This window comes from Ascaphus truei, chromosome 1, assembly GCF_040206685.1.
Source record: "Ascaphus truei isolate aAscTru1 chromosome 1, aAscTru1.hap1, whole genome shotgun sequence".
NCBI lineage: Eukaryota > Metazoa > Chordata > Amphibia > Anura > Ascaphidae > Ascaphus > Ascaphus truei.
Window position 1 is genome coordinate 139,323,761 of NC_134483.1, and position 25,384 is coordinate 139,349,144.

Genomic DNA, 25,384 nt, shown 5'->3' on the forward strand with positions numbered 1-25,384 from the left:
AGTGTTCGAGAATGTATTACAGCTCCAGCAGCTTTTATTCGAAGTAATCACCGGCGTGTACCTGGCATGTTCCTGGAATGCCACGCTGTTCCCCCGGAGCATGCCGGGCTCCCAGCCAGGGTCATGCCCGGCTGACGCGCGGTTGATGTGTTTATTGATAATGGTTCGGATTTTAATAGGCTGCAATGCTTCGCATGTCCGCCAGATGGCAGAAATTCATGAATTGTAATGCGCCGAATCAGTAATGTGTCGGCTTGCAGGTGTTTCGTTTAAAAAAGATACCGTACCACAGTGTGCTATTGTAACTTGGCCTTGGCCTTGAGACTGAAGGAAGAGGTTGCAAAAATGTATCAATTTATTCTTTTCATATTAAAGAAAGACAAAGACCAGTTTCAGTTTGTGTTACACTATTCTGCAGAGACCCACCATGAGTGTTCAAGTGCAGCCTGCTTTCCAAAAACCTGACAGAAGTTATGCGTATTTGATATGGGCCACGATTAATGCAACAGAGGATAAGATGGCAACAGTTGCTCAAATTTATCAGTATTTTATCGAAAACTATGACTTTTACAAATTTTCGCCAACTCCTCATACGTGGAAGCGTGCAGTAAGGAAAAGGTTATGTAGTGACCCCTGTTTTCACCGTATTGAGCCCCAATTCGTTGGAGGGTATTGGTGTGTGTCACCGGATTTTTCCCATATCTATGATCATGGAGGTGGCAAAAGGCAAAGGGTCGTGTTAAAACCAACTAAGAAGCAACAGTCGCTGCCAAGCAATGCACCAGCACCAGCACCGGCTTCCAATGACGGTCCCACTGTCAGTGACAACCCTGAGCCTGAGCCTGAGGCTGAGCTGGATTTGGCGTGCAGTTTTGATGAAGCTTGCATGTACCTAAGCGATTTCCAGCCTCACCTGCTGACTACAGGTGGACTAGTCCCGCTGCCAACTATCGACGTGGATGATGAAGAAAGCTGGACTGGCAGTGGACCGGCGCCGGAGCAAGCTGAATGGGAAACTAAATGGTGAGTACTGTCTTGTTGCCGTATTATTTTGGTGGGGCTGGCTGGGTACTTCTTTAGGGGGCTGACCATTACTGTACTGTACTGTACATTAAAACTTTTCTTTTTGTTTTTTCTCAGAAAAGAAAACGGCTAATGGGGGGATTTCGATGGATAATATTGTACTGTATGCTGATGTTTTCTGGCCGTACTGTATACTGTGTAATAAACCCGAATAAATAAAACTATGCATTTATTCTACATGTTCAGTATCGTTTCATTATTTGTCTTCTACAGTATACTGTACAGTGGTATACAGTGTCTAACATCTATGGGCAAAAATAATTTTATTCCTAGGTGCCCTAGAACAGAAGTTCCCACGCCAATTGCCCGTGAACTTGACCGCGGCCCTAAGTAGTTCCCACGCCAATTGCGCGAATATAATGTAAAATAACCCGTTCTGTGGGTCTGAGCAGGTTGAAATTTACCTGGTCCTCATGCGGGAGGACCCTTGCCATAGTGGCAAAATATCAGCCTTGCACGACCCCCGGAACCGCAGATACCAAAAGACAGTTTAAAAGCACATTACCAAAGTGGCATTTTCTCTGCCATGCAAGTCAATGGCAGAAACCTGAACTTTAACATCACCCTGACTCCGTTCTGTTGCCACGAGAGGGTCGCAATTTGCCATGCAATCCTGCCGCAACTAGTACTACATGGTCACCGAATCTGAGCCCTCTAGGTCGACCAGAACCGGAGTTGTGGGTTCCAGGTTTCTGCTCATTCTGACTTAGCCGGTTCAAAGCTTTCTCCGCCATTGCGCTCAATGGTAGGACCCTCCTCACTGGCGTGACCCTTTCTCGCCGCCATTACTGCTCGGACCCTTTTGGGGTCAAGTGAGGGGGTTCCTAACATCTAGGGGCAAAATGAATTTTAATTCATGGCGCCCTAGAACAGAAGTTCCCACGCCAATTGAATTAGTTCCCACGCCAATTGCCGTAGTTCCTACGCCAATTGCGCGACCAGGCAGTAAAAAAACAGTGCAGCACGCCTCTACATTTGTTACACTGGCAAAGGAGCAAATGGAAACAATGTGAGGCAATTCAACATGTTCTTTTATTGGTGGAGTCAGTACAAAACCATTTATTTACAAATACTGTACAATGTTGAAACATTTAAAGTGCACTGCAATTCTAACCATCAACACACAATAATACATACTGCAGCCTTTATTAAATTCTTCTGCCACAAAACATTTTTGGTGCAAGGGGCAAAGGGAGTTAAAGTGACTTGCTTTTTATGTACTGTATTTGGGGGTTGTCTTTGGGGGTTTATTCATCAAATTATTATGATGAACTGCCTTTTGAAATGACACTGCTGTTAACTATTTCAGCCACACACCTCCAGAGTTTTTAATCCCTCCCTAGCCAAGCGTCAATCGGCTGAGTCACCCTAGCCTACCATCCCCCTCTCTCCACTGACTGGGTCGTTGATCTTCTGCATATTGCCATTGTGTTCTTAATCCGCCCATAGCCGAGCTACAAACACTCATCATGCCTGCGTCTAATCACACCATCCCCCTCCCCAACCCTTAGAGGCCTGTTGTTTGAACGGTAATGCTTTGGAAACCCCCCTGTTGAATTTGAAATGTAAATCTGATGTGCACAGCACTGTGAGAATTGAGAGTACACTGAGACAGTATTTCATCAGGGTGTGAAAATATTTGTCAGTCACTATGGTTTACAGTCACATGTTTTTAATACAATACAGTACATTCTTTAATATCTTTAAAATAAAAATATATAAATCCTGTATATAAGTCCATAGTGGCAAAATATCAGCCTTCCAAGACCCCCGAAACCGGAGATACCTAAAGACAGTTTAAAAGCACATTACCAAAGTGGCTTTTTTTCTGCCATGCAAGTCAATGGCAGAAACCTGAACTTTAACATCACCCTGACTCCATTCTGTTGCCACGAGAGGGTTGCAATTTGCCATGCAATCCTGCCGCAACTAGGACTACATGGTCACCGAATCTGAGCCCTCCAGGTCGACCAGAACTGGAGTTGTGGGTTCCAGGTTTCTGCTCATTCTGACTTAGCCGGTTCAAAGCTTTCTCCGCCATTGCACTCAATGGTAGGACCCTCCTCGCCGGCGTGACCCTTTCTCGAGCTACAAACACTCAGCACGCCTGCGTCTAATCAAACCATCCCCTCCCCCAACCCTTAGAGGCCTGTTGTTTGAACGGTAATGCTTTGGAAAACCCCTGTCGAATTTGAAATATAAATCTGATGTGCACAGCACTGTGAAAATTGAGAGTACACTGAGACAGTATTTCATCAGGGTGAAAATATTTGTCAGTCACTATGGTTTATAGTCACATGTTTTTAATACAATACAGTACATTCTTTAATATCTTTAAAATAAACATATATAAATCCTGGTATAAATCCTGGTAAAATATTTTATAAATAAATAAATAAAATAATTCATTGGTGCACTGTAGAGTTGGCTGTCAATGATTATGATTCACAGGAAAGTGAATAAATATTTATTTTATTTTATCAGGAACCAAAAAATACAAATATAAAAATAATCAGGAATAATACATACAGTAATGCAGTCTTTATTAAGTTATTTTGGCAGCTTGAAATTGGATAACCATTTGGAAAACCTTTTGTAAAACATGGGGAAACATGAGTAATGCACATTTATAAGAATATTATTTAATACTACAGTATATACAGTACAGTACTGTAATGTACAGTACTGTATAATATACTGTACTGTATATAATGTATAGTAAAATTATTTTTTCTTTAGTCTTTATCTTTTCCTCATTCTGTCTGCAGTACAGTACTGTAGTTCATTGAGAGAGGAGAGGTTTTGTGTACATCATTGCTTCTGTTTATATACTGTACATTTGACTGTACAAGCAGATTTGACTGGACACAACGCCCCCATCCCCCTAGGCCTCCGTTTTTCCTGGAACGACAAGAAAACCAAAAATTAGTGCAGTTACTGTACTGCATTATGGCAGAACTACTGTAGGTGGCTGGTGCAGCTTTCTCTGGAAAGAAAAAAAATGGGGCAGTTAGTAGGCAGTTACTGTAGTACTGTCAAACTAGTGTACTGTATACTGTACTGGAACTACTGTATACTCTGACTACTGTTAAATTCTATGTACTGTAACCTGATGGCTGGTGCTGCTCTCTCTGTAAAGAAAAAACTAACTACTGTATACTCTTACTATCTGGAAAGAAAAAATCTGTGCCATACTTACCTGTAACATACTGTACTTACAATACTACAGCACAGTACTACTTTCCTGATGCTTGCTCATTATGCGCTATGACAATGGGCAACACAGTGGCAATATGGTCTATATATTTATTGCAGTGTACCACGGTGAGTACATAGTTCCAAAAACTCAGTATGCCTTTCAACAACTCATCCTTTTTGGAGGGTTTCACCACTTTCCGAATATGGTCCTTCAGCTGATGCCAGACCATTTCGATCGGATTGAAGTCTGGCGACCTGTCATTGGAAAGAAAGGACAATTGGTTTAAGAGCTAAAAACAGTGGGGAACAAAAATGGGACACGGTCTACTGCACTTACTCCGCTGGCGTCTTCACCCAGTTCATGCCGCACTCAAGGATATGCGCCGTTGACGCAGTGTGCTTGGGATCGTTGTCCTGGTAGAAGCGGTGACCATTGGGGAAGTCACGTGTGATGTATTGCACTATCTCGGGCACAATGTTGTCTTGGAAGAAAGCTTTATTCATGATTCCTATAGCAAGAAAAGAAAAGTGCTCAAAAAACTGCACAATAGTACAGTACAGTGCATACGGTAAGGCAACACTAGTCAAGTACAGTGCATTAGGCGACATTATATTTGATAAATTTTACCTTCAAAGATGACAATGCATCCCGGTCCACGCCTAGAGATGGCACCCCACACATGCAGCTTCACAGGGTGTTTTGGCCACGGCTTCAAAGATAAGCGGCCTTTTTTGTGGAACGCAAATCGTGCAAATCTCTCCAGCGACACAGTAGACTCATCAGTGAAGATGCAATCCTGGAAAGTCTCCCCGCTGTCGATCCATGCCTGGGCCTGGAGCACTCTTTTGATTTTGTTTGCGTCCGTATCATGGGGTACACTCTGTAATGACAAGGAATAAAAAAAAATTGCGGCACAGTGCAGTACAGTTTGCGAAACAACACTTTTACCTCCTGTACTGTCCAGTACTAACCTCACACGTCCATATTTCCATCCAATGCTGCGTCTCATCTTCTATATCCTAGTCTCAGATACAGTCAGATTGTGCTTTTCCTGCAGAGTGTTTTTAACCCTTAATGCACTCCTCTCATCATACTCCGCACTTATTTTGTCCCCCAGAACAGTTGTCTCCATACAATGTAAAGAAATTATATTGTTTTATTAATATGCAGCAATATAAAATGTATGTAACAAAATAAATATACTGTTGTAATATAAATATAAATATACAGTAGATCCTATACAGTATATACCGTTGTAAGATTAATTGAAATATACAAAAAATGTATACTGCTGTACTATAAATATAAATAGACAAAATATATATATACTGTTGTACTATAAATATAATATATATACTGTTGTACTATAAATATTAATATGCAAAATAAATATACTGTTGTAATATAAATATAAATATACAGTACATCCTATACAGTATATACCGTTGTAAGATTAATTGAAATATACAAAAAATGTATACTGCTGTACTATAAATATAAATAGACAAAATATATATATACTGTTGTACTATAAATATTAATATGCAAAATAAATATACTGTTGTAATATAAATATAAATATACAGTACATCCTATACAGTATATACCGTTGTAAGATTAATTGAAATATACAAAAAATGTATACTGCTGTACTATAAATATAAATAGACAAATAACTGTATGTTGTAATATAAATCAACAGAAATAACGACAGTATTACAGTAGATACAGAACTGTACTGTAGATGTACAGTACAGTTTTCTATATTTTTTTTTGTTAAGTTTTATAAATATACTTACGCGTTTGTTACCCTTGGTGCCTTTTTCCGGTCTCTGTTTTGTCCGTGTGCATGATAGCTCACGGTATTTAATGGCACAACAAGGCCAGAAGTAGCTAACCAGCATTGGATAGCAGCAATTCGGTATCCGATCGTGTACATCTCCTTAATTCGCATGCTGAGATCCTTTGAAATCTTTTTAACAGGCATTGCTGCGAGTAGAAAGAAATACAAACACAAGAATGTATATTCGATGTTTAGTCGATGTGTATTCTATGTGCAGTGAATCCACAAAATGGATGGTGTATTTATACGGTAATGACTCACACGCCCACTTTCAACACCTGTACCTGGCCGCCATGCATAAAAGGTCACACATTTTGCATAGGCCACCACTCCATGATCTTTATCTGAACTTGCCCTTGTCCAGATACTGTACTGCATTGTGCCACCTGCTTCCATGGAGCATGCCCGGTTCTATGGACGCAAGAACCCTCTCACCTCTGCCGTGCCTGTCATGCTGAAAAAGCGAAAGGCAGGAGCCATTTCCACGCCAAGGGCAAAGCAACAGGCTAAGGCCAATAAAGAAAACCTTCTGCTGACCCCAAAGGTTAAGGGTTTTCTTAGACGTAAGCCTCATTTTGTGAAGAAGATATACGGTGATGTACTCTTGACGCAGAACGAATGGCAGCCAACCCATCGGACCCGCAGACCACTTCCTCACATATGCTTCGACGACTCTGCTGTAGCTGTCCCGGAAATCTTCATCCCGTCTTCTCCACCCCCATCTTCTCCGGTTCCATCTGACGACGGGTCACTGTCTCCTTTGCGCTTAGACGACTCTGCTTCTCGCCCGGAAATCCAAAGGTCACCTTCTCCATCCCTCTTCGACGACGCTGCCGCTTCTCCTCTACCGGATATCCACAGGTCACCTCCTCCACTCTCCATCGATGCCGCTTCTCTCCATGGAACCCCCATCTCATCCTCGTTGCACCAATCCCCCCAGATGTCCAGACGCCATGCACAAGAAGCAGCTCGTTGGACCGGATGTTGAATGGGATAAGTGTTGATCTCCCCGGGAATTCTATTGTGCTGGCAAAGATAGATCTGCTTCTGGAGACCATGTTAAATGTGGAGCAACAAATGCTACAAATGGAGCAACGGATGGATCAACGGATGGAGAAGATAGAGGCTGACATAGCGGGCATACATTACATACATACATGTTTCCCCGACGCCGGAGCAGGAGGGTGACATGGATGTGATGAATGGGACCTTCGACCCCCTTCCATCACCAAGCACACACCCTCCACCAGAAGATGTAGTGTACATGTATGCCGTTGAGGAGGACATGACAACCCCGTCAAGACCACGCCAGGAGACAACACGGCGACCACGACCGGAGGAAAGCTTCCTCCCAGAAATCCTACCATCGCCCGTCGCCACAAGCACACCCGTTCCCAAAAGACCTACACCCGCTCGCATCGAAACAGTGCCCGACATCACCCTGTGCGATCTGCCACCGGGGCTCAGGGAGAAGTATAGGGTGATGAGTGCTGGTGCAACCCACAAGTATGCCTTGATCATTTTTATGCACCATGTTCCCTACACATTGTACTGCGAGTGGGTGTTCAAATTGAACTACGAAGGAAATCGCGTTAAAAAGGCCCTTCCTGCCAATTTAAGGAAAAACATTGTGGAAGAAATGTGGCGCTTTTATACAGTTACAGATCCTGTAATGAAAGGCGTTAGAGACTGCATTAATGGTGTTTTGCGCCATGCAAGGAATCGGCCATGGCTGGACAATGTGGAGGACTGTCAGTGAGACCATACTGTTGTGCTGAACTGTATTGTACTGTACATGTTTTGCCCTACAGTACCTGCTGTACTTAAACAAAGGAGATGTTGTTGTGTGTTTTTTTTCACAGGACATGCACAACTCCAGTCCCTGAGGGCCGCAAACAGGCACGGTTTTCAACGTTGCCCTGAAAACCTGCCCTGTTTGCTGCCCTCTAGGACTGAACTGGCGCAGGTCTGACTGACAGTGTTGCGCACAATCCCACTGTACTGTACTGTATTGTACTGGGTTTCTTTAATAAAGGAGATGTTACTTAAAATGTCACTTTAACTCCCTTTGCCTCATGCACCAAAAATGTTTTGTTTTGTTGATGGTTAGAATTGCTGTGCACTTTAAATGTTTCAACATTGTACAGTATTTGTAAATAAATGGTTTTGTACTGACTCCACCAATAAAAGAACATGTTGAATTGCCTCACATTGTTTCCATTTGCTCCTTTGCCAGTGTAACAAATGTAGAGGCTTGCTGCACTGTTTTTTTACTGCCTGGTCGCGCAATTGGCGTAGGAACTACGGCAGTTGGCGTGGGAACTAGGTCAATTGGCGTGGGAACTTCTGTTCTAGGGTGCCTAGAAATAAAATTCATTTTGCCCCTAGATGTTAGGTAACCCCCTCACTTGACCCCAACAGGGTCCGAGCAGTAATGGCGACGAGAAAGGGTCACGCCGGTGAGGAGCGTCCTACCATTGAGCGCAATGGCGGAGAAAGCTTTGAACCGGCTAAGTCAGAATGAGCAGAAACCTGGAACCCACAACTCCGGTTCTGGTCGACCTAGAGGGCTCAGATTCGGTGACCATGTAGTCCTAGTTGCGGCAGGATTGCATGGCAAATTGCAACCCTCTCATGGCAACAGAACGGAGTCAGAGTGATGTTAAAGTTCAGGTTTCTGCCATTGACTTGCATGGCAGAAAAAAAACCACTTTGGTAATGTGCTTTTAAACTTTCTTTTGGTATCTCCGGTTCCGGGGGTCGTGCAAGGCTGATATTTTGCCACTATGGCAAGGGTCCTCCCGCATGAGGACCAGGTAAATTTCAACCCGCTCAGAGCCACAGAACGGGTTATTTTACATTATATTCGCGCAATTGGCGTGGAAACTACTTTAGGGCCGCGGTCAAGTTCACGGGCAATTGGCGTGGGAACTTCTGTTCTAGGGCACCTAGGAATAAAATTCTTTTTGCCCATAGATGTTAGGCACTGTATGCCACTGTACAGTATACTGTAGAAGACAAATAATGAAACGATACTGAACATGTAGAATAAATGCATAGTTTTATTTATTCAGGTTTATTACACAGTATACTGTATGGCCGGAAAACATCAGCATACAGTACAATATTATCCATCGAAATCCCCCCATTAGCCGTTTTCTTTTCTGAGGAAAAAAAAGAAAAGTTTTAATGAACAGTAATGGTCAGCCCCCTAAAGAAGTACCAAGCCAGCCCCACCAAAATAATACGGCAACAAGACAGTACTCACCATAGAATTAAAATTCATTTTCCCCCAGATGTTAGGAACCCCCTCACTTCACCCCAACAGGGTCCGAGCATGTACAGTACTGTACTTTAAAATAAAATTAAATATGCAATTTTACTATTACTGCGCGCGCACGCACAGACTGTGTACTGTAGGTTGAACCGCGAAGGTATTAGACTTCAGAGACAACAGCTCGCAAACGCCCCCATGCATTTTTCCACGGCATTGCAGTATTGCAGCCAGCGGGAATAAAATGCTTAAATCACGGGCGCGAAATAACGCAATACACTCCGGGAGAAAACGTTACTAAACCGCACATCACCGGGATATTCTGAAATTCGCGGAACTAGCCAACTTCGAATAAAGTTGGTCGCCACTGTATATCCATAAGTAGTACATAGATACATTCACGGGCATTAAATGGGACTAAAAAAATAAGACATGAATCAAAAATCCAAAAAAACCTGTAAAAGTAAAAATAATACACTTTTCTTTTGTTTACTTACCATTAGATGCCCACTCACCGAAATCCAGGCGACTCGGAAGCACTGGAACCAATCCACAGGTAACCATAAAATAAAAAACCTTACCATCCATAACGGTGTCTTCTTTCTTCTATTTGTTATCCATCCCGTCAGTCTTGGGGTCTTCTTTTCTTCTTTGGGGTATTCTCCGTCTTGTTCCGTCTTCTTCCATCTTCTTCCGCCACACCCTTATTCTCTTCTTAGGAGGGGAGGTGTTCCCTCCTCGGCGACTGGCTTCAAAATGAGGCGACATAGGCTTTTATAGGCCTATGACGTCACATTTTGGTTAAATGTTTCCCACGGTCCTGATTGGGCAGTGAAAAACATGTGATTTGGCCGGGAAAAAAAATGATGACGTAATTTAAAGGCAATGACACCAGCCAATCAGAATGGGTTTTGCGCATGCAAAAATTATTTTTTCTAAGTCCAGCTTTTTTTGCATCTATCTCGAGCTGACGTGTTCTGATCAACGCAACTTCCGTGTACGCTAATTGCTTAGTGCATCCCGCTTAAGGGCAGAATTTAACGCAAACAGGGTAACGAACAAGCAAAGTTGGACTTTGAAAAAATTCCAGAAAAAAGTCAGTTTTAAAGCGCAAAGTGCCTGTTTGTGTTGCTTAGTGCATCGGGTTCAGCGCAACATCATGTTCTAAGAGCACTTTGCGCTCTAAAAGTGACTTAACTGAGCTTAGTGCATGACCCCCAAAGACTTTCTAAAATAATACGATCTTCTTACAAATAAAATCTTCTTCAATCGACATCTTCTTAAAGCTGGCTCTTGTACAGTTTTACCTGTATTGATAATTGTGAGAATATTTTTATTGTTAATTATTGAGTAGAAATAGATGCATGAATTACACTATGCGGAACACGTACTAACGATAATAATGTACACTGGCGACACACTTTATTCGAGCTTGGCTAGTCCCACGAATTCGGGTATACCTGGGTATATTGAGGTTTGTGACTGTTTTCTGCCGGAGTGCATTGAGTTATTTTCCAAGCAGGGATTGAAGCATTTTATTCCCGCTGGCTGCAATACTGCACAGTATATATATATATACTGCATTACAATTCATGAATTTATGCCATCTGGTAGACACGCGAAGCATTGCAGCCTATTAAATCCTAATCATTATCATTTAACAGATCAGCCGCCCATCAGCCAGGCATGAACCCAGGCTGGGAAGGCAAATGCAACGGGGCTTGTCAGAGGTGAGGAGTGGCGCATTCCAGGTATCTGCCAGGTACATACCGGGTATTTGCTCGAATAAAGTGTGTCGGTGCAGTATGGAACGCATCTGCGTGTCTTTAATTTCTGAGCCAGTGAGTTCTATGGAAACTGGTTGAAATAAATATGCAAGTTATAAAAATTTTGTACATGCAAACTGTATGTAAAACTATTTGGATTGCATGCACATTACAGGTATTGACATTGAAGGGAATGGATATATTACCTTCATTATCCATTAATGCACCGCATTCACATTCCCTTTTGGGACATCATCTCCGGTATTCTATCCATGCTTGGAGCACGCTGTGTTCAGCAACCAGTTCCACAAGGTCGTGAGTATCCGTTATATTTTGAATTACATGGATTTTCAAACTTAACTGTTTCCAGGTCTAGCTCTATGGATTGTACATTATCAGATAACTATATAAGCAACAAAATAGCCCAGCACACACTGTCTATAGATAATAGAACACATGAATGGGATAATTGCAAAAGAAATGAAATGAGATTTAATGTGTAACACAAACCACCATAAGCAGAACCACATACCCTACATGAAAAAACGATAACACGCAATAAACAATCATAAAAACATATAACAGGCAGAACCAGAAGGAGTAATGGAAGGGGGGGGGGGCGGAGAACAGGGTACGTGAGCACAATAAAAGTGAAGACAACACATAGGTGGGTACAAAAAATGGGGAAGTAGCAGGGGGCAACGTTATGGGGAACACTCCTTCGTCAGGCCCCTTCCCCCTCTCTCCAATGGAACAGAGGGGTACTTCACTGTCCCCCAGACCCACAATAATAACGTCTGGTCCCAATAGGAGACTAAACAACCCCCACACAAATAGTACAATAAGGTGCAAATGAATAACCAATATGGTAAGTCAAATGGCAAGATCAAACGGAGCAGGATAAATAGTGTGAGGCAAAAATGCAAAGCACAGTCAGTCTAAATGGAACTCAGCAGTCCTGCTCCAGTCAAATGCTGGGGGCGTCTGTGTAGAACTGTTCCTGACAGAGTGGTGATAAAGGAAGGATGATATCATCTATCAGCGCTGTGAGCGCATTCCTGACATGAACATCAGCTGTGGGCTCTGCTTCAGGTCCCGTGATGCTGTCCTCTCTGCAGAAGGATGCCAAAGATCACTGTGTTGTGCGCGCGCATGCGCACTGTGCACCATGGAAAAAGTCCAAAATAACAACAACGGTGGGTCACATCATAGGATCATAGTGGCTGGTTGGAGCTCCAATGAGAGGTTTGATCATCCCCCTGTCAAGAAATGCATATGAGGAGCAGTTCTACATCAGAGTGATATCAGCACAGGAGGCAGCTGCAGAGGGGCAGGTCACACAGACAGCCCGAGCGAAGGGTCACTTGTGCTCCCCCCAAATGACAGATAAAAATTACCTATAAATAAAATAGTAAGCAAAAACAGAATAGATGTAAGTGATGTATATATATATATATATATATATATATATATATATATATATATATATATATATATATATATCTGGACAGGATAAACATGCATATAAAGAATACCCTAATAAAAAATGGATAAAAACAAGCGTTTATGATGAATTTGTACAAGATAATAGATAATGATGGTAGATCATATGTAAGTGAGCTGAAAAAGAATCTCCCGTAGATCAGCACGAACTAGGAGTAGAGAACACTAGGGGGGCCAGGTTAGAGGAGAAGGAGACTCACCCCTCTGATAAAGGATGGATCACCCTACATCAGCACCAGGAAGCAGAGCCAAACCGTATAGTCACATACCTCAGAGTATAGAGCAATAGAGTAGGACCAGCACCAGACCATATCGAGGATAATACAGAGATAGTGATAATGACACATACACCGCACAGGGGGCAGGTACCTGGGCAAAAATGACTACAAATAGCAGCACATATTGAGATCCTTGTTTATGCCCAATGGAGTCAAGGTACCGATAGTTCTAATCCATCTGGATTCCTTCTTAAACAGCGATTTCTGCAGATTGCCGCCACGTCGGCCCATTCTCATCCCATCGATAATCTGGTACCTCAATTGACTCACGTTGTGCCCAACCTGTGTGAAATGATGTGCTACCGAAGCATCCGGGTCACATCTGCGTATGGCCGATTTGTGCTGTCCAATCCTATCCTTTATTCTCTGGGTGGTCTCCCCCACATAACCCATGCCACACGGACATTTAATGAGATATATGACGTCTTTCGACAGACACATATAATATTCTTTAATCGCATAAAATATGCCAGACATGGGATGTTTAAATGTGGGAACTTCTACGATACTGTTGCATTGGTTACAACTGTAACATCTATAACAGCCAAATTTGGGGGTGCCAAGGAAGGTATGTTTAACACTTTTACCACCAATGTCTGCCCTGTCCAGTCGGTCACGAAGGTTATTCCCTCTCTTGTAAGAGAATAGGGGTGGTTCTTTAAGGACATGAGCTATGAGAGGATCACTCTGAAACAATGACCAATGATCTTGTATAATATTTCTGATGTACCCACTATTAGTGTTGTATGTGGATATAAAAGGCACTGAGAACTTCTTTTTCTCAGTACATGTAGGTCCCGTAGGAGCCCAATCCACCGCCTTCTGTCGTTGTTTAGATAGCAAATCCCTGGGATACCCTCTCGAGTGAAATTTAGATTCTATTTTGTCCATATCATCCATGATTTTGGACGGGGTACTAATAATACGTTTAGCACACAAGAACTGACTATAGGGTAAACACAATGTGGCACCTGGGGGGTGAAATCTCGAGAAATGCAAGAGGTTGTTACGATCTGTAGGTTTAGAAAACATATCAGATTCTAATTTGCCATTAAGTGCACTGAATGTCATTTCCAAAAAGTCTATCTTAATAGGGTCATGAGTACATGAGAATCTAATTGTTCTGTGGGCCTGATTGAGTTCTGCAACAAAGTCCAATAAAGAAGTGGTATCATTCTGCCACACCATAAACTCGTCATCTATAAAACGCACCCACATACGCCCATTGTCCATAAAGGACTGGTTGCAATATACAAAATCATCCTCGAATTTGGACATGAAGATGTTGGAGTATGTAGGTGCTACGTTCAAGCCCATGGCCGTGCCCTGAATTTGAACATAGTAACTGTCTTCGAACAGAAAATAATTCTTGCATAAAATAATCTCTAAAAGATCAACATTCAGCATACCCTCCTTTGGTGTAAATACACCAGCTCGTTCCACTACTTCCCTCACTGCCAGTATACCATCAGCATGTGGTATGGACGTATATAAACTATTTACATCTAATGTTGTAAGTATTAATGGTTGGTACAAAGTAGGTAATTCCCTAATTTTCTCAAGAAAATGTGTGATGTTCCTTATATAGGATCTACTGTTGGTGACCAATGGTCTCAAAAGTTTATCTAAAAATACTGAACAGGGCTGGAAGACAGAATCTGCTCCCGCTACTATGGGTCTACCAGGTGGTGAATACAAGTTCTTGTGAATCTTCGGTATAGTATATAGTACTGATATAATGGGGTCTTTTTTAATAAGGTAATCCTTCTGCTTGCTAGTAATAACCCCACTCTCCAGCGCGAAGGTCACAACCTGGGAAATTTTTTCTTGCACCCTTTGTGTAGAATTGACTGCAACCAACTTATAGGAACTAATATCCCCTAATTGTCTCATAATCTCATTATGATAATCAACCTTATTCATGATAACCAAAACCTTATCTGCTGATTTAATGATCAATTTAGTATTAGACTCCAATTCTTTAATAACATCTAGCTCTCTCCTAGAGAGATTAAACACTCTAGGTCTAACTTTACGTTTCAGTAAAGAGGCCACATCCCTTTGGACCAAATTAATGCACTGTAAGCCTCTATAGTGTGATTAGATGGTGGTGGATTGAAAGAACTCTTGTTCTTACAGTACATTCTGATGTTAGTAAATGGAAGTTTGTATTGGTATCTATGTCATCAGAGGGGCGTATAGAATCAAATGTATGTTAGGCAAAAAATCCCTTCAGTCTTAATGATCTAAAAAAACAGGCTAATTCAACTTCCAAATCCCTGGCATTGGTCAAATTTGTTGGGACAAAAGATAGTCCCTTGTTGAGCACCCTAACCTGGTCATCAGTCAGTGTAATATCAGAAATATTAATCACCAGCGAGTTTGCGATCGGGTCGACATCCCTCTCTATTGTTTCCCTCATCCGGTGATGTTTCCTCCTCGCTCTGTGCATGCTCCGCTAGGGGCATGCGGAGGTCCTGCTTCTAAAAAAGCGGGTGTTAACCCTGTGGAGGAATCGCTCTCTGTGGAATCTAATGTCTCTCTTAACTCCGTAGGACCACCTTGTGAACGTGGAGCCTTCCACCTTCTGTTCTCTCTTCCTGAATCCCTCTATCGCCAATTGTATTCTTTATTAATAGTATAATCCCTTGCGTCCCTCAAGAATTTTTCACGTTTACGTGTCTCTATATCCTTTCTTAGAGTCACTAAAGTCTCGTCCAACTCTTTTTAAAATGTATTTAAATCAGGCTCAGAAAGGGTCGTTGCAAGCGACCCCGGAAGTTCCTCTATCTGAGTTTTTAGATCTACAGTCTCCTTTTGTATCTGCTCAATGGTCAAAATAATAAGGTCAAGGGAACACTTATTCAGTATTCCCTCCCACTTTGCACAATAATCCTTATTGTCAGCAAACAGGGTTACTTCTCAGACCCCTAAGTATCCTTTTAACACGATAATATTCCGCTAATGTAGTGGCATGTAATTCAAGGTTAAGTTTGTGTTTTAGTTTATGCTCCAAATTTATTGAATAATCATCAGGATTATTTTCCTGCAGGAAATCCCTATTCCCCAAACATAATGTAGTAATACGGCTTGCATCTATATCTGTGTAAGCAAAGACATTCACGTAAGTGTGGGGGATAGATATTTCCCGTGATTCAGACATATGGTCTATAGATCAAATCTATGTGGTGCTCGTATATCCTTGGGTAAATCTAACAGAACAGGACAGTGATATACAGCACACACAGTGTGTGCTGTTTATCATTGTCCTGTTCTATTATCAGATAACTGGGGGTCTGACTTTCCCATCTTTAGGTCCTTCTGACATCCCTAGTATCTTCACAAGTTTATAACCTTTACATGTGAGCATTCGTGACCTGCCTCTACTCTACTCCAACTTATTACAGTAAACTTCCTCATCTATTGTTTTGGATGTACTGTACCTGAACACTTTTGAGCCCTGATCTTGGAATCTTAGGCTTCCGTTTTTTTCATTCAGTGTAAAGAAAACACCTGAATGTGCCATAATGGAGGACAAAATGTGATTTGTCTGTAATTAACCCGGCCACATGGAAGAGAGTGTTCCTTCAGGCTTTTTGATAATGATGAGGGTGTCTCTTATGTACTCCCAGAAATGAGATTTACCAGAGAAACACCCCTAGGATTTGGGGGTGCCTGGACTCTAGGTAAATGTTAGAGTTTTGTCCTTGAACATGAACGTCGGCAGCAAGGGCAGGACCCACTGAACATTGAATATTTGTGTCTGCTACTGCAACTGCAAGAAAAGCATGGTACAGATGCAGCAGCCATAATTTTACGAATCCCACAGTTTATAACTCGGAATACCCATGTGATGGCGCGGGATTACTTCCAACCGTACCGGGAGTGCAGGCGAGTGCATAAAATGGAATTTTAGTGTTCTGGCTTTTAAACACCTGAAATTGACACAGTAGCACAGTACTGTACACATTACAATTCATTCATTTCATTGCATATAATTGCACACAATCCATAAAATTCAAACAAAGCAACTGCGATAAACACGTGTGCCTGGGTTGATTGGCCGCATTCATGCCGCGTGGAGTACAGCAGCGCTTACAAAAACTGTGCCGTGATGCCTAAAAATAACGGCCGCTGCATCTGTAGGTGCAGTGACACAATACATTTCAAGCAAAAAAGGGGACCTCAGTATCCCTGATGTGCCAGAACCTTCCAAAGTAATGGGAAAGAAAAAGAACAGAGGTGCAGCTTACTGTGGAAGTTGCAGACACATCCTCAGATGACTGCAGATGACTATGAAATATTAGTAGGGGGCAGAGATGTCCTGCAGACTAGAGAGAATGGAGTATTAATCACAGAAATTACTGAAATTCCTGAGGGCTCAAAGTAGAAGTTGTGCAACCTGAAAAAGTCTACAGAGATACCTGCGAGAGCTACAAACTATTCGAGTGAAGTCTGCCCCACCTGAATGACCACCAGCTCTGTTTTAGCATATATAGAGAATATTGACGCAACAGTGCCACTCGATATTAGTGTGAAGAATACATCTGAAAGTACCAGAATGGAGGCAAAATATGTTTTTCTGTAATTAATTCGGCCATGGGAATGACTGTCCCTTTAGAGCTTATGATGATGATGAGGGTGTTTCTTATATGCTCGCAGAAAATAGATGCATCAGGTAATCACCCCTAGAATGTTTTGGCTGCCTGGATCCTAGGCACATGGAAGAGTTGTGTCCCGATATCCTTGTACTTGTGTAAATAGGTGAAAAAAGGCGCGAACAGCTATATATGAAGTAATAATAGTGGTGTAAATGATAAAATAAATATAAGTGATGACCAAAAAACCCACAGCTCAAACCTCACTGGTGGGACCTGTTTCACGGGTTCCAGAGTTTAGAAGTATCTCAGAACATCCAGGGGGAGCATATAATGGGTTGAGAAAACAAAACAAGATACACAAATATAAGTGCAGACGTAATGCAATCAGTGAATAAATGTGGCAGTGTCTTGGCTCATATAGCTGTACTACTCACAGGACTAAAGTGTATATATAAGCAGTTGGCAAATAGGGTTGCCACCCTTGATGGTATAAAGGCACCGGACCCCTTATCGATACTCCGTCAGCATAAACCGCATGTATAAAGAGAGAGAAAACTACATAGTGCGATCAATAATATAAACTTTATAAAAAATGAATGGGTAAAAAATGCGCACTTACAATGTGCTAATATAATAAAAGCATTGGTCACAAATTGTGAGTAGGAGTTGTCCCGAGCAGCTCACCGCCTCCCTGGGTCATCAGGCTGAATGCCACGGCACTGTATTCACGATCGGAGCCTCCCTCTGTGCGCCCGTCTGATCCTCTGACGTCACGGCTGCAGGTTAGGTTCAGCTACGGGTCGCCTCCAAGACCAAAATAGGTCTGCTGGTTTCCTCTACGCGTTTCGCCCAGCACCAGAAACTGTTCACGGCTTCGTCAGGAGAATAATGAGTAGCATGCTAGTGGCTGTTTAAATACCCTTTGGGAATGCTAATTAAGCTAAAACATTCAATAAATCAATTAAGATTGCACCTGGAGTTGGAGTTGAACATGGTTGGAAGTTATAATACTTTGTGTTATTAAAGACTAAATAACGTGGGATAACATTGTTGTGGACACAGTTTGTTCATACATTACGGCAGATATCATACATAAATCACAACTTTACCCTTAATGGGTATTATGAAATGTCATTCTGTATTTTACTTGCTAATAAATGTGATTGTCAGATTTAATATGTTTACTGCGATTTCAATCGCTTCAATAGGAGATGGGAAGGGGAGGAATCTTCTTGTAATGAACTCACTATGTATTTCAATATTAAGTGGTGATGAATACTTAAATAGTAATTGGTCAGTGTGTTAAATCTGATCTAGAAACAAGGGAGGGCAAAGATCTCTATTGGGGTATTAGATGTAAACAATGTCCGAAAAAGAGACTGATGAGGTCTGTATAGTAGAACAGGCAAATATATAAAGTATGGACTTGGTTGTGTCATTATAAATTCACACAATATTTAAAGGGAGTAGTGGTCAGGGATTATTTATATTCAATATTCAATACGAGATGGAACACGGTGTAAGAACGATACTAACGTTGATCACGTGCACATAAAAAGTGTGGACTAAGATGTGTAGTAATAAATTCTCATAACTCTTAAAGGGAGCAGTGATCCAGGTTTATATGTTATCAACATTCAATATGGGATAGAACACGATATGAATGAAAGGATCTAAGCCTACCATTAAAAAGTATGGTGTACGAATGACATTTCATTTACAGTGAATAAGAGAACATATATAGCAAGATAAACATAGACATAACAACATCGTATTGTGCTAGCACTATAGAGACTTGCTGCCATTTATGGATGCTGATCTGAAACGAGAAGCAGGTGAAAGAGCGAGGGACAACAGAGACAAGGCTAAACAGTATTAATATACAGTATCCGAAGGAGATTATTTCAAAAAAGGTGTGAGATCAATCTCAGCATTTAGACCTCTAGGGGCTAGTGTTTTGAGACGGTGGATCCAAAAGGTTTCACGTTTTAATAGTTCCAAACCCCTATCTCCTCCCCTCCAATGGGGTAGGACATGTTCGATGGCTTTGTATTTTAGGCATGTCGGTTCACCACCATGGAATTCTGTGAAGTGATTAGGAATGCTGTGATTAGTTAATTTCCTCTTAATTCCACTAAGGTGTTCAATGATTCTTGTTCTTATAGGTCTTATTGTTTTGCCTATATACTGCAACTTGCAGGAACATTCTATCATGTAAATTACATGATCTGTCCTGCAAGTCATAGAGGTATTGATATCAAAAATTTCACCAGTAACACTAGAGTTGAATTTTGTTTGTTCCTGTGATTTAAACCGACATGCCTTACAATTAGTACAGCCAAAAAAACCTTTTTTGTTTAGCCACATATTATCCTTGGATTTAGCCTCCCTGAGTGCACTAGGGGCTAGTTTGTTCTTGAGATTGCATGCTTTGGTGAAAATTACATTCGGTCTTTCAGGAATACTAGGGCCTAGGACGGGATCGTTTTTTAGAATATCCCAATGTTTGGAAATTATACTTCTCACTTTTCCAGCATCCCTACTGTATCCTGTTAGAAATGCAAAATCAAATTTGTTGTTCCTAATTATGTCCTTTTTCTTAGGTATCAACAAATCTCCTCTCTGTACTCCCTCTATCTCTCTCCTCACTGTTTCAATTTTACCCTCACTGTAATTTTTTTCCAGAAATCTCTCTTTAATTTTTACAGATTGTGACTGATATTGTTCTATATCTGTACAGTTTCTTCTTATTCTAGTGAACTGGCTTGATGGTACATTATCCATCCATCTGGGCAAATGGCAGCTGTCTCTTCTAATAAAGTTGTTCTTGTCTATTTCTTTGAAGTATGTCTTAGTTTTTATTGTTCCTTCTTCAATATATATGTTCAAATCTAAAAAATTAATTTGTGTGTGACTCCATTCACTCGTGAATTGTAGATTGTGTGTGTTGACATTCATACTTTCAATAAATTTAATTAAAGTGTCTTCACCGCCCCTCCAAATAAAAATAATATCATCTATGTAGCGGCGATAAAGGACAAGATTCGCCACAAGCTCACCCTCCACCCAGATGTTGTCCTTCTCCCAATCTGACACAAATAAATTGGCGTAGCTTGGAGCGAATCTCGTCCCCATCGCCGTACCACATTTCTGCAAATAAAAATTCTGTGCATACCAAAAATAATTGTGCTCCAATATGAATTTTATACTTTCAATCAAAAAATCAATTTGTGATTCTGGTAGGTTATCATCTGTTAGTAATACACGCCTGACTGCTTCACATCCCTGTGTGTGTTTAATGACTGTATAGAGTGAAGCTATATCACAAGTGGCTAGTATAAAGTGTTCTTCCCACTTCACCCTACTCAATAGGTTGAGTATATCAACAGTGTCTTTCAAATAAGCCCTTTGTTTCACCACATGTGGTTGCAAAATGGTGTCTATGTATAGCGAGAGGTTGGCAGTAAGTGAGTCAATCCCCGAGACTATTGGTCTTCCTGGGGGATTGACTACACTCTTATGGATCTTGGGAAGGAAATAAAAGACCGGCATCTTGGCTTTATTTTGATACAAAAAATTGTATTCCTTATCATCAAGTATGCCGGTCTCCTTTCCCCTATCCAACAATGTCTTTAGTTCTTCTGTGTAAGAAATGATAGGGTTAGAGGGCAATACAGTGTAGGTGTTGGTATGCTGACGGAGTATCGATAAGGGGTCCGGTGCCTTTATACCATCAAGGGTGGCAACCCTATTTGCCAACTGCTTATATATACACTTTAGTCCTGTGAGTAGTACAGCTATATGAGCCAAGACACTGCCACATTTATTCACTGATTGCATTACGTCTGCACTTATATTTGTGTATCTTGTTTTGTTTTCTCAACCCATTATATGCTCCCCCTGGATGTTCTGAGATATCCCGATATCCTTGAACATGAATGCCGGCAGATAGGGCAGGACCTGCTAAATATCGAATGTTTCCACCTGCTACTGCAACTGAAAGAAGAGCATGGTGGGTTCAGTGAAACTGTAGAAATTTCAAGCAAAGAAGGGGACCTCAGTATAATTTGTGTGCCAGAGTCTTCCAAAGCAAAGAGGAAGCGAAAGAAAAAGAAAAGTGATTCTCAGCTTACCTTGAAAGATGCAGAACCATCTGCAGATGACCCTGTGACCTTAGCAGGAGTCAGAGATGTCCAGCAGCCTAGAGAGAATTGAGTATTAGTCCCAGGAATGGCAGAAATTCCAGAGGGCTCAAAGCAGAAGTCATGTCTGCCTGAAGAAGTGTCTGTCCGGTTATGATAGTGAGAAACCCTCAACAAACATACCAGAGAAGCGGAGCCTGGAAAAATAAGTGACAATCCCTTGACCAACCCGGTATATGCACTGCAATATTCAAGACCTGATGGTAATCTCCTCCAATAATGATTTGAAAAGGAGATAGAAGCTAAAGCCAAGCTACAGACTTTGACTGTGGGACTGTGATGATGCATCATTTGCACAGTGACTTTTAAGACCCGATGATTGAGCTAAAGATGGCAAACGCTATTATTACCGCCATAGTCAAGTAACAGAGCTGCTCTGATAAAGTTATTGGTGATGGTAAGCGGAGTTAATGGGAGGCTCTGAAGAAGGACCTCAGTCTCAGTATAGAGCTTATTGTTACGCCGGTGCTGCCCGCAGACCAGACTAATCCCTTAAACGCACCCGCAGCAAAAGGAGCGTTTCCAGAGTGTGGTGCTTTAGGCGTTGCCAGGCCAGGTGTGATAGCTGCAGCAATACTTGCCGGTTCCGGTAAAGAAGAGCCGTAGTCGTTGCTGTTAGCCATGGTCAGGGAGAGGAGAGTTCCGGAAGGTCGGTGTCCAAGCAGAGGTCGAGGGGCGTAGAAAGCAGAGAGGTCAGTTGAGAGCCTGGGTCCAGAGCCAGAGATTGTCATCCGCCAAGCCGAGTCGTGACCTGAGTAAACGAAGAGAGAAAGTGCCAGAGTAGACATCCGCAAGTGGAGACTTTGTCGAGCAATGTGAGAGAGGCAAGACAGGTACTATATATTGCGGCTGACCAATAGGGAATGGGGGCAGTCCTGGAGGAACACGAGGAGCTGTCCTGGATTGGTTCCTATGATAGGCAGCCAGGTGGAGAGCTTTAGGGTTAAGTAGCAGCCTGTGTTAAAGTTGGGGGCGTGGTTTCACTGCTAGTGCAGTGAATAAATTATCTTCGCCTGATGCGCGCTCTGTAATGCCGGATAGCGCGCGTCCAGGACAAATGGCAGCCGCCTGAGTGCGGGGTGCCTGCGGGGCAGTGGTAGCCCGTCGGTGACGACGGGAAGCCCCAGATCCACGGGAACCGGGAGAGGCCGGCGGTGAGGATGTCCCACGGCACGGCGACTGCCGTGACCCCGAATCCTCACACTTAATCTCTCTCAGAAGGAGCCTCAGAGTCTCAGCACAGAGCTGGGAATCATCTCTAAAGGAGTTTTGCAATCTCAGCGCAGACCTGGGAGTCTCTCAGGAAGAGATTCAGTCTCAGTACAAAGCTGGAAATCTCTCAGGAAGAGTTTCAGACTCTCAGTATAGAGCTGAATATTTCTCATCAGGAAGTCAGCTGTATCTGCACAGAACTCAAAATCTCTCAAAGTAATTTTCACAGACTCAATGCAGAACTTGTAAAAAGAAATAGAATAACTGCGCCAACCGTATAAAAATGGGTTCAAGTTTTCAGTCCCTCATAGAGTGTAGTCCTGCTGCCAGAGTTTCGTTCAGAGGTGATTCTCCAACCTCTGTGTTAGTCACTGAATGGAGAAGGGGGGGGGGGGATCCTCTGACGCAGAACTTGGAGTCTTTCAGAAGGAGCTTCACACTCTCAACACAGAGCTCAAAATCTTGTACCCGAGGTGTTTAAAATGAAGGATGACTATTGAAAGGTCCTGGTTATTATAGAGAGTGTAAAATAAATAATAACAGGCACATCATGGGTTGAGACATGGGTTACCCGTCAGCAGATGCGGAACAGGGGGGGAAATAGAGTTGTCATCAACAGGTAGGTGGCCTCTCTCACATGGGCACGATGAATCCTCCTGGAGTACACCTCCATCAGATTAATCTTTCCGTATCCTGAGGCCCGCTATGATGATGTCACCGGTATCCACTAAATCAGGTCCATTGTGGTTACAAGTGTTGTGTCGAGAGTCCCGGGTTCACAAGGTTCGCAAATCTCTCACCAGCTGGGCGGGGAGCGGATTAGAACATCACTCCTGAGTCACGTCCAAATATATGTATGTACAGCAACACAAAATCCTGCAAATTCAGCGTGGGGTGAATAAAGTCTTGAGCAAAAGAGTACCACCGACAGCCTCCTTGTCTGCCCCTCCGTTCAGAGCAGGAGGTGATAGCAGCTTCCGGAGACCCCAATGGGGGTTAACCACGTAGCATTGACTGCAAACAGCACAAACACATGCACTGCTGAGGCTGGACCAGAGAACATTAAGGCACTCAGTGAACATATGGTCTGAACAAGATTCCTCACGATGAAAGTCTTTGGCTAGAATGAGACAGAATGGTATCTCTAAGAATGCCTGTACGAGATGTATGCTGAGGATACAACACCAGAGACGTTTTAGGAGAAATAAACATAGGCTTGATTAGCCAGCAGTTTTAAACAAACAGAAACCATCTTCACACTGTATAAGCAAAACAAAATTGGATCAGAAAGCAACAACCAGGTCTATCTCCATGTAGGGGACTGAATAACATTCAGCAGGCCTTATCTAAGGGTGGAAGCCTATGCTTCTTACCAACTTTTGACACTGTCCAAAGAGAGGTACCTGTAGGAAGGGTGCTCTCCACATCAGTCCAGGATCTGTTGTGAAGTCTGTGGTGGCTCCCTCTGGTGGGTTGCAGGGACAGACGTTCCTTGAAACAGACTCTTTTTTTCTCCTGGGACCTCTCTGGCAGCACAGACTCTCACTGTGCTAGAGATCCCATGTAGTTTGTTCAGCTTGATGAGCCAGGTGGAGACTGGAAAATTAACTCCTGCTGAAATTAACCAGCTACCTTCTGGACTCATAAGCTAAATACAGGCTTTATTTCGGAAGATTTTTAGTCATGGGAAAGGACCTGGTACATACCTTCACTCTTTGTAGGTTGCTAGGACAAGCAAAGGTCTAGCTATGGCTGAAACCCTTCCCTCGACTCATTTTCGAATAGAGACTGCGGCTTGAAAGAAAACGACTGAAGGGAAAGAGCAGTCAGTCATGCTGGTATTGGAAACCCTTCCTCTAGGTGACCTTCATTTAGGCAATAAAGCTAATGAGCTTTCATTCCTCTACAGACAGCCCGTATGATGAGCGCTGCAGAGTGTTTGCTCCGATACCTTTCTCTGTCCAACCTTTCTTGGAAAAGTGCTCTGTTGTATTTCTGGAGTATTAGAATGCTTCTCTTGTTTCTTTCAGTGTTGGCTCTGATCTGAGAGCATTTCATCTGAAGATATAAGTATTCTTTATGGGCTAATAGGGGAAAAAAAGGATATAGTAGCGCCAACCGTGTGTTGATTCAAATGCAGATATTCAATAAATACACAGAGAAGTCCCGCTGGCAGAGTTCATAGAGGGGATTCAAAGTCCTCCACACAATGTTAATCAAGGAAAAAAGGAGTCCTCCGGCACGTGGTTATACTCGTGGTTCCCAAGACATATAGGGAGAAAATTAAAACAACAAACCACAGAAAAGGGGTGGTTAAAATGGAATTAATATGCAGCCTCATGTTGATTGGTATTAGACAGAAGAACACTTACATAAACTGCAGATTCTTGAGAAGGAGATTCTTCTTAAATGTGCTTTAAAAC